The sequence below is a fragment of the Cupressus sempervirens genome, chromosome 10, assembly GCF_028749045.1.
Source record: "Cupressus sempervirens isolate cs-2001-9-10 chromosome 10, ASM2874904v1, whole genome shotgun sequence".
NCBI lineage: Eukaryota > Viridiplantae > Streptophyta > Pinopsida > Cupressales > Cupressaceae > Cupressus > Cupressus sempervirens.
The window spans coordinates 286,398,283-286,419,228 of NC_143127.1; positions in this window are offsets into that span (position 1 = coordinate 286,398,283).

Below are 20,946 nucleotides of genomic sequence, written 5' to 3' on the forward strand. Positions count from 1 at the left end.
GATGTGTTGTCATCAATGCCAAAGAGGGAGATTGTTGGATATAATTTATTAATTGTGCATTTTCTTTGATGTTACACAAATTTCATATCATTATTAGTCAATATATGTCGAGTTCACTTGAGAAATGAAGATAGTTCTCTATGTCTACTAAGAATTCCTATGTTTGTCTAGTTTAGAAGGTAGTTTCTATTCAGTTTACTTAGGTGTTAAAGGAAAAGATGCAAAAAGTGAGTGTTAATTGAGCTCACTTTGTTAATGAAGGAAAGTTGGATGGAACTAGTGCTAACTGAGATTACTCAGTTGCCAAAGGATTTTTGTGAGTTTGTAGTGTTAACTGAGCTTCTATTGGTTAACAAAGGAAATCATTTCTAATTCAATTTCTACCGAGTTGGGTCGACTAACAAAGGATTTTCTTGTTTTGGAATATTAAGCTTAATTGATTTATCTATTGATTCTAGCCGACTAAGATGATGAATACTAATTATTCTAAGTTGTATTTGAGCTGACTTGACAAAGTGGAAGATATAAGTATAAGGTCAAGTTGTGATTTCAAAGTGTGAAAAATATGAAGTTGTTATTGAAGATTTAATGATGAGAAGAGGAAGCAAATTTGAAAGATAAGTAGAATATCCTTGTGGAGTAGCAAAGCTATATTCGATCAGAAAGGATTGAGTACAAGTTAGAAAAGAGATCTATAATAACAAATTCAGTTGCATTCAAATCAGGTCATCTCATTGTTACTCTCTAACCATTGTAGCAATAATCTAAATCTCTTAATAGAATTGGCTTAACAGTTATTTGCGAATCCTCTAACAAGGTGGTAGCTCTATTGAATTGTCTAAAGACCTCTAACAAGGCCACTCCTAACAAGGTGATTAAATCCTTTAATAGGGTCACACCTAATAGTGTGTTTTGTAACTTTTAATAGGGTTGGCTCCTAATAGGGCTCACTTCAAAAGAGTGAGAAACAATAACTAGTTGCAGTTGGTGGTTTTTTACAAATTGGGTTTCCACATTAAATCTTGGTGTCTATTGTGTTCATGTTTTTTTTTTTATATGTTTATGACTTAGTTAAGGTAATGATAATCATAGACAACATCTAAAATTGTATATGTTAAGAATTCATCAAGCTAATTTAGTTATTACGAAGTTACAACATTTCATGTTTGTTTACCAAGCTTTAATGGTGTTTAGTTTTTAGTTTGCATTTCTATACTAACATCTAAGGGATCTAAGATTTATTTTAGTAGTAACTGATTCACCCCTCCCCTCTCAGCTACTCCTCTTATATTTCCAACAATTGGTATCAAAGCTTTTGGTGCTCTTAGAGAAGGTTTCAAGGACCTAAGCTAAATATTAGGATGTCTTACAAAAGAGAGATTCCCAAGCTAAACAAAGACAATTTTATAGCATTGCAAGGACTTATGAGGTTACATCTAGCTACCATCAGTGATTTAGGTTGCAAATATCTTGATGCTGAATACAAAACTCCCATTGGAACATTATTAGTTGAAGATATTTCTAAAAGAAATAATAATAATATCATGATTATTGATATTGCATCTGCTCTTAGTTATGCCAAATTTGATGAGGTAAAGGATTATAAAATTTCTCATGAAATGTGGACCAAAATAAAAGATATCTATGGAGGAGATGACAATGTAAGCTGACAAATAAGAAACACTTAGAGGACAATTTAATCAAATGAGAATGAGAGAAGATGAAAACATTACAAAATATGTGGAAATAATCAAGGCCAATGTAAGTGCAATCAAGGCATATGGAGGAGACATTAAGGAAGAAACTATTGTAAATAAAGTGCTCAAAACTCTTCTTCCTATTTATGCAATTAAAGTGTCTACTATTCAAGAAATGAGATGTGATTCAAATAATAAATTAAGCTTTGATTCTCTAGTAGGAAGATTGATAGCTTTGAACTAGACAACTATGATAACTATGTTCTTGCTTCAAAGAATATTGAATCTGCATTTAAAGCTAAACTCTCACTCAAAGGAAAGGGTAAGAAATCAAAATCTAGTCAATCAAGAAGTGAAAAAGATGGGACATTAGAAGAAAGTTTAGAAAATTATCTTGAAGTTGTTGAAGCCCCACTTAGAAGGAAGTATTCCAAAGGAAGAGGAAAGTAAAAAGGTAAAGTTCCTCTAATTTTCTTTTCTTGTTAATAAGTTGGTCACATTGCTACGAGGTGTCCAAATAAAAAAATCAAAGAAGAGAAGAAAAGCAATAAGCATAAAGGAAAGAACTCCAAGAACTACAAGAACTTCAAGGACAAAAGTAAGAAATCTTTTCTTATAGCGAAACATTTTGATAACAGTAAAGATGAAATGGTATATATTGCTGTAAAATATGAATCTAATAATTAAGGACATAAGATGGAACTTATCTCTCATGTTAGAAAAAATGATATATGGATTATTGATAATGGTTGTTCACATCATATGACTAGAGACAAAATAAAAATTTAGCACATGGAATATTATGATGGAGGCAGTGCGAGACGTGGAAACAATGAAACTTGTAACATAAAAACAAAAGGACATATTTCATTGACTAAAGAACTTATATGTGGCAATGGTTATTGGATTGAAGGACTAAAGCATAATCTATTGAGTGTGGCATAGTTGAATAACATTAGATTCAAGGTAGAATTCATGATTGGAGAGGCCATACTACTAGATGGAAAAGTAAATCCATTGGTTTTGGTGAGAAAGCAAAAGGTAATCTATTTTATCTTGATCCTAGTGATTGTTCATGTTTTATTGCTCAAGTAGAAGAAAGTTCGTTATGGCATAAAAGGCTATGTCATGTGAAATTTTATAATCTAGTTAAGATAAGCAAACATAGAAGAGTAAGATGTATTTCTAGTTTGAAGAAGCCTAACATGGGTCTATGCAAGAATTAAAAAATTGGTAAGATGGGAAAGACTAGCTTTAAAAGAAAAAACTATCAATTAGAAGAAGTCTTGGAAATTGTTCATACAAATTTATGTCGACCTATTGGAATAGAAAGATATAGTGGAGAAAATTTTTTCATTCTTTTTGTTGATGATTATTCTAGAATGATGAGAGTAATGTATCTAAAAGAAAAATTAGAAGCCTTTCAAAAATTCAAGTGGTATCTAGCAAGAGTAGAAAAGGAAATTAGAAAGAGGTTGAAATTCTTAAGATCAGATAGAGGTGGTGAATTCAACTCCCATTAATTCAATAAAATTTTCATTGAAAGAGGAATTAAAAGACAAGTATCAGCCCTTGGTACACCACAACATAATGATATAGTTGAAAGAACAAATAGATCTATCATGGATTGTGCAAGAACCCTGATGATTGAAAAGAAGGTTTCTCTCAAATACTTGAAGGAAGTTATTAGTACTATAGTTCATACCTTCAATAGAGTTTAGTTGAAGAAAGATTCAAAGAAAACACATTATCAGCTATGGTATGGCTACAAACCTAATGTAAGTTACTTGAATGTATTTGTCAAAAAATGTTATATACTAAAAGAATCTAGAAAAGGAAAATTTGATGTAAAATGTGATGAAGGAATATTTCTAGGATACTCCTACAAAATTAGCATATAGATGTTTGAATTTGTCTACTCATAAAATTATGGAAAGTGCACATGTTAGAATTGATGAGTTTGTAAATTAGAGTGAAGAAGAAGGCAACATGGAGCCAGAAGATTACAGAAGATTTATTTACTATAAACATGATACCCTACAAAATCTATATAAAAGAAAGAAAGCTTCACCTCCCAAGTCCCCAATAGTTATTGAGTTGCAGACATTGCAACCTGGGTTCCAGTCTAAAGGACTTGAGTCACAATTAGAGGCTACCAAGCTAATTCAAATCAAGCTTGATGGACTCGAGTCACAGATAGAAGGAAACAAGCTTGAAACTAAAATTCAAGATGAAGATGGTGGAACACATTCAAATACCAAAGAACCTATGTTAGCAAGATATGTCAAAAGGCTATTGGAATATTCAAATGGGAAGAGTACTTCTGAGAGGGGGGGTGAATCAGAAGTAACAAACTTTAACCTTTTCAAATCCTTTTAATAAAAATAACTAAAAGTAAATTGCATGCATGTAAACATATTAAATAAACATAAAGTAAAAACATGCATCAACACATGACACTAGAATTTTGGTAATCCAGAAACCCTCCAAGAATAAGAAGGTAAAACTAGTGTGAGGATGATACCCACAAAATCACTGCAACAATAATTTTTTGACCACTTCTGATGGTCTACCCTGTGAAAGGCCTGCCTTGTTAAAAGCTTTACACTATGTCAATAGTGACCTAGTTAAAGGATTTACAAACACTTTACATGAAGTGTCATCCTATTAAAGAATTTAATCACCTCTTCAAAAGATCTACAAAATAGTTGTTAAGCTAACCTATCATCATAGGGTTTTCACTATCTAATACAATTGCTATAGAGTATTAGAAATCATTGATCTGATTGCTTACAATTTTCAATTTCTAATTTCAGTCACTTGATCCACTCATTCTAATGTGATCCTTTCTTGATTTGATATCTATTCATATCCCTTGTACTATTCTAATCAACTAGATGTGTAATTGCTGCTCAATTCACTAAGTTTGTAATGCCCCTATTGTTTTCTTTGTTTTATAATTTTTTCTATCTACTTAGTAACTTCCTTAACTTCTATTCAGAAACATAAAATTGTGGAGTCTAAGCTTTCTTATAAAGACTTCATAGACATAGGGTTAGGTATAGATCTATGATCCATATTGAATCTTGAATTCTCACTCATTCCTTGCACTTTTCTCATTGGTTTCATGCCTTCTTCATTTTTCTAACTAGTTGCATACTGATTGCATAGGAAATGTAAAAGATTTGTTCTTATCCTTGTTATCCTTCAAAATCATTCTATGTCTATTTAGTAAATGGTTTACATCTAATTTTTTGAAGTCACAAACTCATATGCTGATTCTATGTTACTTAACACCTACTGGACTACTAGTGCTTGGCACATATACTATCCTACTTTGCTCAACACCTATTGCACTCTGTCTTGCTCAGGACATGTATGACTCTAGCTCACTTAGCATATAAAGTATTCTAACTTGCTTAGAATCAACTGTGACTTGGAATCAATATGTCACTCAAAACTTGTATAATGCTTGGCACCTAAAGTCACTCAGCACCTATTGAAATTTTGGCTCCGCACATACTATGGCTCAACATATGTAGTGTACTCGACTTCTATGTAGAAAGTGGTTAAGCGTGTTGATACTCAAATGTCAAAACCATTCTGAGACCAACAATCTCCCCCTTTGACATGAGTGTCAAAAAAACTTAATTAGACATTGTTGATCTGTCCTTATGAGTACCCTATCCAATTTGCTTTGCATATATACAAAATTCCAAAATTTGTTCAAAATACCTTAAAATTCTTATAACTCCCCCTAAGCTAATTGTGTCATTTTCATTCTTGCAACAAAAATTCTTGTGCTAATGTATTTGATACTCTTTGCCTTTGCCCTATTTCTATAATTTGTACCTATGTGCTAAGCTATTTTTTCTACTCTGATTGTACTTGTAGGTTTTATTTATATCTTCCCGAAAACATTATTTCTCCCCCATACACATTAAGTCTTATCTCCTCCCTTTTGGCTATCTATAGTTCTTTCCCTTTTATTCTCCAAAAGAATGAATGAAAGAGTATAATTACTAGAATACTTAGTATTCTCCCCCTTAGTTATATCTTCCTTATTATTATGTCTCTCCTTTTTTGACACTTATGTCAAAGGGTTCTAAGGAGTAATACCATATATAGCAAAAAATGTGTTGTTTACCTCCATTATCATTTTTAGAGCTGCATCCCAATTCTCCAAAGAAATGTCTAGCAACTTATGTTGGATGGAAGTCTTTGTAGCAAGATGTACAAGTCCACCTAATGTAGAAAGATTATGATTTTTCTTTAAAATAGTTTCAACATAGACGTGCTCTTTGTGGAGGACCTCCAAATGTGGGGCTATAGAGGTTTGAATTTGCATTAATTTGGCATTTATATTGGCCTCTTCACTTGTAAGTACAACTAATTCTCTTTGAGTTTGAAGTAATTGGGAAAATGCTTCTCACTTTGAGCTAGATCCCTTGGTAATTGCATGCTAGAAATCTTCAAATTTCTCTCCAAGCTCATTATCCTCTAGCTTCTTTCTTGTGTGAAGTTGGAAAAATCACATAGCTTTTTGTACAATGAGAAAATTTTCTCAAGTAAAGTTTTGACCTTGTCAATTTTCTTGGCCAATTCTACTTGTTGAAGTGTTATACCACTAGATATTTTCTCATTTACCTTCTGTTGAAATTTCCTCTTAGACCATTCCATAAGTTTAACATTTGTATCCTGGTCTTCACTAGTTGTTTGGTCAATTATATCTGATAATTATTCCCTTATGGACTTTGACTCATCTGGTGACTACAAGTTGAAGGCATCCATAAAGATGTCCTTAATCTAATGTAGTTTTTGCATGTATTTATACTCTTTTCTGAGTATTTCCTACCTCTTTCTCCTATTTAATGCATCCTGCATCTCAATAATCTACACCATTGTGATAGTCTTTGAGTCATAAGCAGGTATTACAATGTCTTCATCTAACTTAGGGTCTCCATAGTGAAGTACCCTAGTCACCTTTGTAGAACTCAAGCCTTGTTTGGAGATTTGCAAAGGTATGGCTTCAGTGCTCAACTTTTGAAGGGTTTTTGTAGGAGTGCCAATTTTTGGTAGTTCTACCAATGTCTTTATAGTGGCCCGTTCCTTTTCCTTTGATGTATCCTCCTTCTCATCAGACTTCCCTTCTCTTGCACTTAGCTTCTAAATGTTATCACCTACTATTATATGTGGTGAAAGCATTAAAATTTGAGTGCTAGTAGCTATATAGGTGAAAGGTGTCTCTTGTGGTTTCACCTTGTCTCTTTTAGGTTCTACTACTACCTTTTGTAGGTCATCTACACTCACCAATATAGGATTTTTGCACAACTATGCCTATAGAGTGGATTAGTGAAGGATCTTGGAGAGATCCTCTATAGTTAGGGGATTAATGTTCTGAGAAAAAGTCAGGAACATACTTGATAGCTATTGTTTTTGCAAGTGTGATGGTTACATAAGGAGGGCTAGGAGGTGGCATTTGTGTGTCTTGCACACTCTATTCCTCTTCTTGCTACTATTCAGCTATTGCCATATCTTCTCCATTTTTTGTCTTTTCCTCCTCACCTTTTCCCTTATCTTCTTCCTCTTTCTTCTCTTCTTCTCCTTTCTTTTCCTCATCTCCTTTTGTTGTTGCTTCCTCCTTCTTCTCTTCTACTTGCTTCTCTTCCACTTTCTTTTTCTCTATCTTCTCCTTAGCACTGGCCTCTACCTTATTTGCTTCTATATCTTTGTCATCAATTATTTTGTAGATTGTTTTCCATAATTGTGTGGATTTATTTACTACATCCTCAATATTATTTTGTAGGATGCTGAAGGTTCTATATTTAGGTGCAAATTTTCCACCATGTTTCTTATTAGCCTTTTTTATTTGACCTCTTGTTAGGTCAAGCATCACTTGTGCTAAGGTAGATTCTCTAATCTCCTTTTCCATTTTTAGACAATAATGCCATTTTTTTTCAATTATCTCATATAGCTTTTTAGGCATGGTATTGTCCAGTTCTAGAGGCATTATCTTAAGTTATTCATCATGGCATATATAGATTCCTCTATTTTATTTTTCTCTTCTCTACTTAAGTTATTGAAATCAAGACTTTTCAAATCATTTAAATCTACATTTTTAATATTTTCACAAATTTTATCTTTGGCAAATTTGAGAGGATGGATTACCACTCTAATTCTATTCTCTCCTCATCATTAATATCTAGATGTGCCACATACTTTCTTCTTTTCTTTGGCATTTCATTAGGCTATTCACTGGCCTTCTTCTTCTCTTTTGTTTGTTCTTTGGCCTTTTGTTTGGATGCCCTTGTGCTAGCTCTTGTTGCTAGTGTTGGCTTTGCTTGTGCAGGCTTGGTTACCTTCTTGGGTTTGGGATGAGCTGGAGGCTAAGTTTTAGCCTTTCTCTTCTTTTGCTCAACTTGTGTAGGTGCTTCCTTGGCTTCTTCTTCCTTGGCACCTTCCTCCTTGTCTTCCCCTAAGCCTTGTGTCAACTCCATTGGGCCTTGCCCTTGCTCTTTGTAAGAAATGATTATGTTGAGCAAGGAACGAGAAACAATCCAAGTAAGTTAAGTGTGAAACAATGTTACCATAAGATAAGCAACTCCAAGAGCATACACCAAGATGGTTCAACAATGGAGACAAGGATTTATAAGGGGAAAGCAAAGAAAACCCCTTGTGAGTTATTATGAATGAAGGCAAATGCCTAGAGAAGAGAGAGAGAGTGTTGGAGCAAAAGTAGCTCAATACAATAATATCAAGTGCTTAGAGTGGTGTTGTAGTTGTGAAGAAAGAAGGAGGAGCATCTCTTATATAGAGATGAGAGAGGAGTTGCATTTGTAACTCCCATTTCTATGAATGCCACATTCATAATAGGTGTGTGCAAAGTGTCACAATCCTCTTAAGGAGGATAAACTAAATAAAGAAATAAACAAGAGTTGTCCTTACATGTGGAATAAAGGACAAACAATGACATGTCCTCCACATGTGTACAAGTGGACAAACTACATGTAGGGACCCTTGGAATATCCCAATTAAAATATATCCAAGGAAAGATTAACCTTTCTAACACTCTTCTTCTTCTTCACTCTCTCCTTATTCTTCTTCTTTAGCACATACTTCTCCTTTAATATCTGCACCAAATTTCTTCTTTATCTTCTTCACTAATTAGCTTTCCTCTTAATTATAGAGGTTGTCTTCAATGCTGTTTCAACTTTCAATTTCACATCATATGTGCCAAAGTGAGGAGCCTCCTTATCAATCTCTTCTACAATAAATTATATAATTGTTGTTGAAGTTTCATTTACATAAGTTCATATCCCAATGGCCTTAGCCATCTCACTCTTGGAATTGTTGCTTGAATGTAGGTATAGTCAATCTCAACCAAAAAGCATATGTCCTTGATATGTTTTTCCACTAGGGAAACTGGCATTCTTACCCTTTGCTTCATGGATTTTTTAAAATCCTCAAAATAGCTTGTCATTTGGGCCTCAAAATTATCACCCATATGATCAATGAGCTTGTTGATTTGTGTGATTAAAATTTTGTTTGGGTTCCAATTCACCTTTCCAATAAAAGGAAACTCTTCCCTGACATAAAAGAATATGCACATAAGAACTAAACTAGACTTGCATTCAACACCCTTTTACCTCCTTATTGCTCCTAGGTTCTCATTTATTTGCTGCAACATTAGTTCTGCTAGATCATATGTATGATCTTTCTTCACAAGTTTGTAAGCTACACCAACAGCTATACATGGCACACTATTCAATCTGCTAGATTGGTAGAATTTGTCAGATATTATTCTCATTGAAAAATCTAGAAGTGGATCTATTATAGTATAAATATTCATACCTCTCTTATTCCACTTAGCTCCTATATTTATTTCAATAACTTCTTTGAAATCACTACGCAAGGTCTTAAGTTGATCTAGGGTTGGGAAACCTATAACCCTATGCACTATTCTCTTGGTAATATTAACTGCTCATGTTTCCAACCACAAACATCCATTGTGAATTCTACTTAAAACAATCTGCATCCATTCTATTTTGAAACCTATAGGGTAAAATAGGGCATGGGTCAAACCCTCCTTCTCAACTATCTGATACTCATCCTTCATAATTTTGATTTCACATAGTTTTTCATAGGCTTGAAATATTTCAAGGTCTCCTATAGCTCCTATTTTATAGTTGTAATACTTCCTTACGTCTTGCACCATGACAACCTTTGGTGGAATAATGGACAATGCATCGACAGGGTAATTTTTGTAGGTGACTTCTGGGATGGGTCTAACCTCAAGTTTTTTTACTTCATTATTGACTAGCTAGACCTCATAACTTTCCTTTCTTTTGGGATTTCTTGAACTATAAGTCATTATACCAAACTAGGTTTCAAATATATTAAAAAATTCAATATAGATCATCGAAATGTATGCTGAATTACTATTGAAATCGATGAAAATGGCTTCAAGATTGTTGTATGATCATTTCTAAACTCTTCTCATCTTTTATTTGTGTTTGAATGGCATAAAAATGATCAAAATTTGACCTTATACCTTTCAAAACCTAGCATTAAATGCCTAATGCATAAATCTGTAAACTTGACACTTGAAGGTTTTAACATGACTTAGTTTCTATTAGATTTCATTCACTTGACTTCCACTAGATTTCTAGTTCACTTGGCTTCTATTAAAATTTCTTAACTTGGCATCAACCATCTACTCAATCACTATTAGCAACCTAGCATCCACTGGAGCTTTACTGGGCATCTGAGGATAGTTTGCCAGTATTTGCAAAAACTTGAAATTTTGACTTGCCATCTTTTCTCATGCTGATTTCTTCTTTGCAGTACTTCTTTGTCTTGGGACTAATGTATGATATAGCTTTTTATATTAGTCCCATACACCTATTCATGCTTAGTTGGATGTGGTGTGATTACTTGACCTCTTAGCTGAAGTGATCCCTCCATTTGATGTGCTACACTCATCTTTCTTCTTCCAAGTCTTGTTCATTTGCACTTTGATTTGTTCAACATCTACCTTCTCTTTTCCTTTGTTAAATTGTGACTTGGGTGCCTTTGACTTTGTTGGGCAATTCTTGCTAATGTGACTAGTCTTCAAGCAACTAAAACATGTGGTTTAACTTAACCATTTTCTATAATTCCCTCTGAAATGTATCCTGATGCAATTTTCAGGGACATGTCCATATTTTTGACAATAGTGATAGCTATACTTGGTGTTATAGTCCCAATTGCAGTGATAACCATGATTATTTCCTTTTGCAGGTTGATTAGGTGTCCACATAGGCTTTGATCTACATTCAAATGTTCTATTTCCATACTTCTTGTACTTATAGAAGTGACCCTCAAATCTTGGTGTCCTCATGGTCTTGGTTTTGCATTCATGTGCTTGATGTCCTTTCTTTTTGCACTTGTGACAAAAGATTTAATTTTTAAGGTTATCATGCTAATGACCATCCTTGCTCTTGCATACACTAGAGGTATGTCCCTTTTTACCACAAAAATGACAAGTAAGTTTAGTGTTCTTACCTTTGTTACTCCTTTCTTTTGCAATCTTGGATGATTCTCCTTGTTTAGTGTTGGTGTAACCATGTCCTAAAGTATCATTACTAGCCCTTCGAGATTTCAATAGTTGCTCAAAATAATTGATAGATTTATTGGGTTTGTTGAAGCTTTCTTCTATCTCCTTTTCTCTTTTTAGATTATTTTTCAATTGATCATTTCTTATCTTTAATGTAGAGATCTCAATGTCTTTCATATTCAGCTCATGATGTTCATTCATCATCTGACTTAACGTGTCAAGCTGCATGTTTGAGATTCTTTCAAACTCAATTGTCTTCTCCTTCCATCTATTGGTAAGATTTCTCTTATCATCTTCTATCATGTTTTTTTCTTCAATGGCTTTCTTCTTTTGTTCGATCACTTCAATAAGCATTATGGCTTGTGACTCTTGTTCAAGCTTGAGTATTATAATTTCTTCAGCTTATGCTCTATTTTTCTCCATTATCTCTACTATTGCTGCATCAAATTCCTTGGAATCTCCATTTGAAAACATTTGTGTGGTATCAATCTCTTTGTAGTGTATGTGATTTTTAGCTATAGCTATATCCTTCCTTCTTTTTAAGGACTTTCTCAATTCCTCCATGGCTTCCTCCAATTTTTGTAGGGCAAGATGCACATCAATCACCTAATTGTCTATTATCTTCAAAAGTTTGAAGACTTCCATCATTAGATCTTTTCTCTAAGCCGTTGGGATTCTCCTTGTGAGTAACAAGCTCTAATACCAATTGTTAGAATATTCAAATGGGAAGAGTAATTTTGAGAAGGGGGGTGAATCAGAAGTGACATGTACTTTAACCTTTTTAAAACAAATAACTGAAAGTAAACTACATGCATGTAAACATATTAAATAAACATAAAGTAAACACATGCATCAACACATGACACTAGAATTTAGGTAACCTAGGAACCCTCCAAGAATAAGAAGGTAAAACTAGGGTGGGGATGATACCCACAAAATCACTACAACAATAATTGTTTGACCACTTTTGATGGTCTGCCCTAGGAAAGGCCTACCTTATTAAAAGCTTTACACTGTGTCAATAGTGTCTTGGTTAAAGGATTTACAAACACTTTACATGAAGTTTCACCCTATTAAAGGATTTAGTCACCTCTTCAAAGGATCTACAAAATAGTTGTTAAGCTAACCTATCATCATAGGGTTTTCACTATCTAATATAATTGCTAGAGAGTATTAGGAATTTTTGACCTGATTGCTTACAATCTTCAATTGCTGATTTCAGGCACTCAATTTACTCATTCTAAGGTGATCCTTGCTTGATCTAATATATGTTCATATCCCTCATACTATTCTGATCAACTAGATGTGTAATTGCTACTCAATTTACTAAGTTTGTGATGCCCCTTCTATTTGCCCTATTTTGCAAATTTTGCTATTTGGTTAGTAACTTCCTTAACTTTTATTTAGCAACATAAAATCATGGGGTCTAAGCCTTCTTATAAATAATTCATAGACTTAGGGTTGGGTATGGATCTATGATCCATATTGAACTTTGAATTCTCACTCATTCATTGCACTTTTCTCATTAGTTTCATGCCTTCTCCATTTTTCTGATTGTTTGCATGTTGATTGCATAGGAAATGTAAAAGATTCATTCTTATTCTTGTTATCATTCAAAATTCTTCTATGCCAACTCAGAAAATAGTTTACATCTAAGTTTGTTAAGCCACAAATTCATATGCTAATTCTATGTTACTTGGCACATACTGGACTACTGGTGCTTGACACATATTCTATTCTACTTTTCTTGGCACCTATTGCACTCTATCTTATTTGACACATGTATGACTCTAGTTCACTTGGCATATGAAGTGTTTTGACTTTCTCAGCATCAACTGTGACTTGGTACCTATATGTCACTCAGCACCTGTATAATGCTTGGCACCTAAAGTCACTCGGCACCTATTGAAATTCTGGCTCAGCACATACTATGTCTCAACATATGTAGTGTATTTGGCTTCTATGTAGAAAGTGGTTAAGTGTGTTGACACTCAAATGTCAAAACCATTCTAAGACCAACAAAGGAATCATGCACTTGATTAGATCATTTGAGAAAAATTAGATGGAACAATGATAAGAGGCAAATTAAAAGGTACATATTTACTTGTTGAAATTGAAACTAGAAGTGTTGAGTATGCTCTGGAAAATTAAAGTTGGGTTCAAGCAATGAATGAAGAGATAGAATAGATAGAAAACAAAAAAAATTGGATTCCTTTTCCTAGACAATTAGTACAAAGTGGGCATTCAGAAATAAGCTGAATAAAGATGGAAAAGTTTCAAGAAATAAAGAAAGATAAGTATGTAAAGGTTGTTCTCAAGAAGAAGGTATTCACTATGGTGAGACTTTTGCTCCTATAGAAAGACTAGAATGTGTTAGAACCTTACTAGAATATGCAACACATAAGGGATTTAAAGTATATCAAATGAATGTTAAATCTACATTCTTGAATGGAATTCTTGATGAAGAAGTCTACATTGAACAACCAGAATGTTTTGTAGATCCTAGAAAAGGAGCTATAGTTTGCAAATTAGACAAAGCATTATATGGTCTCAAGCAAGCTCCTAGAGCTTGGTATGAAAGACTTCATAATCACTTGGTACAAATTGGCTTTCAAAGGACAAATGATAAAAATAGTCTATATATCAAGGAAGAACTAGATAAGAAGATTGTGATGGTAGAAATATTTGTTGATGATACTCTATTTACAAGAAATGATGAATTGTGCAAAGCATTCTCAAAAGAAATGAGAAAAGATTTTGAGATTGCATGTTTGGTGAAATAAAATTCTTTGTTGGATTGCTGATATAGCAAAACAAAAATGGTATCTACATCACTCAATCTAAGTATATCAAGGAGATACTAAAGAAATTTGGAATGGAAGATTCAAGACCAGTTGGAACCCCTATGTCTACCAGACATAAGCTCTCCAAAAATGATGATTCCAAAGAAGTAGATTAGACCACATATAGATCAACGATTGGAAAATTGTAGTATGTAGTATACACAAGACCTAATATTTCTCTAGCAGTTAGAATAGTGGAAATATTCTCAACAAATCCTAAGGAATATCACATGTGGTAATCAAGAGAATCATGAGATATCTGAAAGGTACTGAAGACTATGGCTTATGGTATAAACTTGGAGACAATTTTGACCTGAAATTATTTATTGATGCTTATTGGGTAGGAAGTATTGAAGATAGAAAAAACATCGGTGGTGGAGCATTCTTTCTTGGTAAAAGAATAGTATCTTGGACAAGCAAGAAGAAAAATTGTACATCTTAATTCATAAAAGAGGAAGAATATGTGGCAGTAGCAGTCAATTGTTCTAACATTGTTTGGTTCAAATAACTATTGGAAGGAATGAAAGTAGTAATCAAAGACCAAGTAGTCATATATTGTGACAACACCAATGCAATCAATAAATCAAATAATCTAGTACTGCATTCCAAAACAAAGCATATTACAATAAAATATCACTTCTTAAGAGCATTACTGCAAGAAAAAGAAGTCAAATTGGAATATGTTAATACAAAGGAATAGATTGTAGACATATTCACTAGGCCATTATCTAAGGATGCATTTATGTATCTAAGAGGTGAGCTAGGGGTCATTCCCCTATCTATAATTCACTAAATGAAGTTTAATGAATGCATCAACCAAAACCTGTTGAAGATCAATCAATTGGTGCAGGATTAGCAAGGGCATATTGTAGATGAATCAGTACTTAAGGTATAGTGGTATTCACAGAATTATTGCCTTTGAAATGTGTTGTCAAAGAGGGAGAACTTTACTATCATATCTCTGCAAAATTTTTGGAACCAAAATAAAGTAAAGAACCAAAGAGGGAGAAGTTATCCAAAGAAGAAGTTTTCTGAAAGAGGGAGAATGTTCTGGATGAACTCGGTAGCAGTTGTTGTAGACAAAATCTAGTGAAAGAAAAGCTCATACTGACAGAGGGAGTTCTCAAGTCTAAATCCAAAAATTCATTGTGCTATGACATGTTGTTTTGTGATCAATATCAAAGAGGGAGATTGTAGGATACAATTGATTGTTTTTTTTTTTTGTCTTCAATGTTACACAAATGTCATATCATTTTCAATCAATATATGCTGAGCTCATTCAGGAAATGAAGATAGTTCTCTGTGTCTACTGAGTGTTCATGTGTTTGCCCACTTTAGAAGGTAGTGTCTAAAAAGTTCAATTGGGTGTCAAAGAAAAAGATGTAGAAGGTGATTGTTAACTAAGCTTACTCAGTTAATGAAGGAAAGTTGAATGGAACAGGTGTTAATCGAGCTCACTCAAGTGCCAATTTTTGTGAGTTTGCAGTGTTAATTGAGCTTTTGTTGGTTAACAAAGAAAATCATTTCTAAGTCAATTTCTACTGAGCTAGGTTGGCTAACGAAGGATTTTATTATTTTGGTATATTAAACTCAATTTATTATCTATTGATTCTAGTCAACTCGGGTGATGAATATTGATTATTCTAAGTTGTATTTGAGCCAACTTGGCAAAGTGGAAGATATAAGTATAATTGTGATGTGAATATCAGGATTTAACTGTGTGATTTTGAGTCAAACTTGATGACCCATGTTTCATGAGTAGTGATTCAACATGAATCCATCTCTCATGAGAATAAATGGAACACTTAGCACTCATTGGATCTAGGTGATGCTCACAAGGGTGAAGCACCGAGACTTCCCGGGAGGTCACCCATCCCAATACTACTCCAGCCTGAGCGCGCTTAACTGCGGAGTTTCCTCCACAGTTAAACCCAAATCTTGCAACCCCATTTGCAAAACCTTCACCAAGTGTTGTGCCTTATGAACCATTCATTAGAAAGCCCCTTAAGCTCATCAATTGATAAGTAGGAGATCATCTCCTACTTATCAATATAAGTATAATGTGAATTTGTGATTTCAAAGTGTGAAAAAACATGAAGTTGTTATTGGAGATTTAATGATGAGAAGAGGAAGTAAATTAGAAGGATAAGTAGAATATCCTTGTGGAGTAGCAAAGCTATATTCGATTAGGAAGGATTAGTACAAGCCATAATAGAGATTTGTAATTAGAAAATATGTTGCATTCAAATCAAGTCATCTCATTGTTACTCTCTAACCATTGTAACAATGATCTAAATCTCTTAAAAAAGTTGGCTTAACAACTATTTGTAAATTCTCTAACAAAGTGGCAGTTCTATTGAATTTTCTAAAGACCTCTAACAAGCCCACTCCTAACAGGGTGATTAAATCCTCTAACATGGTCACACCTAACAACATGTTTTGTAGCCTTTAATAGGGTTGGCTCCTAATAGGGCTAACTTCAAAAGAGTGAAAAATAATAACTAATTGTAAATGGTGGTTTTTTTCAAATTGGATTTACACATTAAATCTTGGTGTCTACTATGTTCATGTTATTTTTTTTTTTATGTTTGAAACTTAACTAAAGTAATGGTAATCAAAGACAACATTTAAAAGTTTATATGTTAAGAATTCATGAAGATAATTTAGTTATTACCAAGTCACAACATTTTACATGTGTTTATTGAGCTTCAGTAGTATTTAGTTTTCAGTTTGCATTTCTATACTAACATCTAAGGAATTTGAAATTTATTTTAGTAGTAACTGATTCACTCCTCTCCTCCTAGTTACCCCTCTTATATTTCCAACAAAGAGAACTATAGTTCTTGGTAGGAGATTTCTTAATGGTCTATTTAAACAAATCTAGGCTATAGAAAGACATCCCAAGCAAGTTTCAAATGAAGAGGATTGGGCTCTACAAGGTGCTAGAGAAGTATGATTCTAATGCTTACAAATTTGACTTACCAAAAGACATGTCCATCTCTCCTATTTTCAATGTCAAAGACTTGATACCTTATAAGGGTCTAGATATTGATGAAATATAGTATCAGGTAGTGCTAAATAAAGGCATATTAGACTTGTAGGTACCTAAAAGGAAGAAACCACAAGTGGAGAAGCTACTAGATTCTAGGGTGAAGAAGAACACAAGGGACAAAGATTACAAGGAACATCTGGTCAAATGGAAAGATACCCCTAAAGTTGAGACAACTTGGATTTCTTAAGTGACTTCAAGAAGCATGGCATAAATAAGGATTTCCTCTCACCATTGGTACATTAGTCTTCTTCTTGTAGGGGGAGTATGTTGTAGGAGCACCTTGGGGAAGGGAAAATCCTTTTAAAAAATTTGGCTTGTAAATGGTCTAGAAAACCATTTGATGAATAAGGGATGATTATGAACTTCCAAGGTATGTTTAGAAGGTAGTAATAAGTAGGATCCAAGGCTTCAGTCTTGTTTTTGGTAACTGGGTCTTGATAAGCCTAGAAGTGCAAAAATTGCTCCAAATGGGAAAAATATGGAAAAATGCCTTATATGGAGAAATAAGTATTTATGAAGGGCCCTTATATCTTCTAGGATCATTTTATAAGGGTTGAAACCAAACTGGACAAGTTTGGAGGGCTCAAATGCCAAATTGGCAAAATTTGTCAAAGTTGCTCATTAATAACTTTGCATTTTTGAAAAGTTGCAATGACAAGTGGTGCAAGGGAACTTGAGGAACTTAAGAGAGACAAGGAAAACTAGAGGATCTAATAATTAACACAAACCAATTATATCATGGTAGAATTAACTGGGAAGTTTTAAAGGCTATATGGCATAAAATTGCAAAATATGGAAATCCTAGGTCCTAAAGGCTCAAAAAGAGACTAAAATGTCATAATTATGAAAAAGGGATCACAATAGGATATATTAGTATTTAGGAATTCTTACTAAGACCATCTAAGTCATTTGGAAAGGTTGGAATAGTCTAAATGCTTTTAAAATTCAAAATTTGTACTATTGTTAATTCAAATTTTTGAATTAAAACGATTAGTTGGATTTTGGAGGGAAAAGTGTTTTCATTGTGTTTTAAGCCCTTAATCATTCCTATACTGACAAAAGGTAGTAGGAAGGTTATAAGGAACATTATATATTATGGAGAAGTGACTTGTATAGACAGACAACAATATTTGTATGGACTATTCATAGATTTGAAAGGAAAGTCTCTATTTTTATGAGTTTACTCTTTATTTTTGGTGTTGTTTGGAACCTATTGAATCTTGGATGAATAAAGGAAATTTATTATTATTTATATACTCAATTTCATACTTGGTTTAAAGATTCTCACTAGTTTTTTCATTCATAAGTGCTAATTGTAATAACATTTTTAGATTTTTCTCAAGCAAGTTTGACAAAACTACTAAGGAAATGCACATTCCATGAATGTGTGCCTGGTTCTCATGGAATGAAACTAATTTTCATCTATATTATATTCTACTAATACATTAACATGTTTTTGTGAAGGAGGGTGATGAGTTTTTGGTGATCACCATGTTGTTTGTGAGCATTTTGGCATTGACATTGCTTGGTATGTGGAAACTATAGAAGTTTCGCCTTAAGGAGGGGTAGTTTTTGTGTTGGATTTCATCTATATATGTCTAGGACAAGGTGTTAAAATATTTACTTGTTGAAGAAAGTTTTGGGAGAGAAGAGATTGACAAAGCCCTACCTTTTGAGGGTTTAAAGGAATAATTTGTGGTTTTTCTGTTTGTTGAGACCATACATTGAAATTGGTTGCATAATTCCTTTAATTAGATCCATTTTATGAAACTATAAAAGGTTCTAAACTTTGGGGATATGTTTGTCATATACTTCCTTTGTAAAGTGACCTCTTTTATGTGTTTAATGATAGGGCTAATGTGAAGAACAACAATATTGGTCCAAAAAAACCACCCTTAAATTTTATATATGTTATGTATCTCTAAAAAGGGTATCCAAATCTAGTTTCCCAAGTCCTCTAGAAAGTGCTGGCTTTAAGGGCTAAAAACCATTGCTGTTGTTATGATTTGAGGTTAAGGCCTAGAAAGGCTGGTTTTGGGTTCGGAGTGTTGGGTTTTGTTGAGAGCCCTAAAACCAGTTGGTTCATCTTATATTTGATATTTTAAGATAATTCAATCATTTTGAAACAAATCATAGCTCTTGGTTATTCATCTTAGGTGTTGGAGGCTTTGTAGGTCATTTCTTTACATTGGAATATTGTGAATCTTGTATTTTCCTACTCTTGTTGTTTGGACCTTTATCCCACCACCATCCATTGCATCAAAAAAATTTTACACTATTAGTGAAAAAGGCATAATGTGAATCTACAATTTGACCTAAGGGATAGGGTAGCTAGGAAAGGGTATTTAAATAGAAGATAACTCCTTAGAATGGGTTGGTTATGCCATTGTATGGGCAATTGATGAAAGCAATAGTTGTTAAAAGAAAACATGATTTTTGAAGGATTGATTGAAGAAATTGATTGATTTTCTTACTTCTTTTGATGGATTGGATTCTTTTGGTCATTTGATAACTCCTTACAATCTTGTTTTGATTCTTAGCATACATTTTATCAGTTTTACAAAATTATTTAGTTTCATTGTTCCTACTGGATAGTTTTGGCAAGGTCACACAAAAATGACTAGAACTTCAATTCTCACAATTGAAAACCTATGGCCTTTTGGAATATAGTAATAGCATATGTATATTAGGTAAATATCAAATTTGGAGGTTGGGGATGATTGTTTTCTATTTTTTCAAGCAAGCCCTAGGCAAGCTAGTGGAAGCTTGGCAAGGCACAAATATGCTTTTAGGAGAGAAATGAAGGGAAAATTGGATTGGTGTATGCCAATAAATGTTGGGAAATTATGGAAGGGAGTGTCTAGTGTCCTTGAACTAGAGGATGGGGTCTACAGTGAAGATTTACTTGTCTTAGAAGTGAAGTCGATGTCATTGCCCTAGAAACCCTTAAAAGTAGAATTTTCTAGAATAGTACTATATGGACACTTTGAGGACCTAAGATCTAAAAAATACTTAAGTCCAGGTCAATATGAGACAATTACTAGTAGAGATCTATAAACCTTGTTAGGAGGTTTTACAAGTTATTGAATAATCCTTGTTTCTAGGAGGGATAATAGGGCCTCATAGGGCTATAAGGACAAACATAGCAAGAATGAGTTGTGGGTGTGTAAAACCTAATAAGATGGTGCAAAATGACTTGAAATGTGTCAAGAACCTCAAGAGGAAGGCCTAAAATTGAATTTTCCCTACTAGGTATCATTTGGTGGGGTTTCGGCTTGATAAGCCAAAAGGTGCATAGTTGGGGTTTTAGAGTTAGAAGAGTGGAATTTTGAATTGATAGGAGAGTTTCTAGGTGTAAGGGAATTAGGAGAGAATCCTCTAGGTTATGGCTAGAGAAGAAACCTTAATGAGGCTAGGAAATAACCTAGATAGAGCAAAGAGGCTCGAAGAAGAAGAAGCTTCCCATCAACCATGCCCATCATAAAGATAAAATAGTTGCTTATAGATGTGCTAAGATATTGGACAAAAATTTAAATCCCTTATGACAAATAGAAACACAAAGTGTTGGCACACAGGGACACAAAATAATTCCAACATTAGAAGAGAAACCACTTGAATTTTTGAAAAATCAATTACAAGTAGAAAGGAATTAAAAAAAGGGTTAGGCTAAGAAATGATTATATGATGGCACTCGAATTTTTTTGTCAAAGTGTTGATGGATTGTCCAACTTACATAACTATACTATATGCAAAGAATTT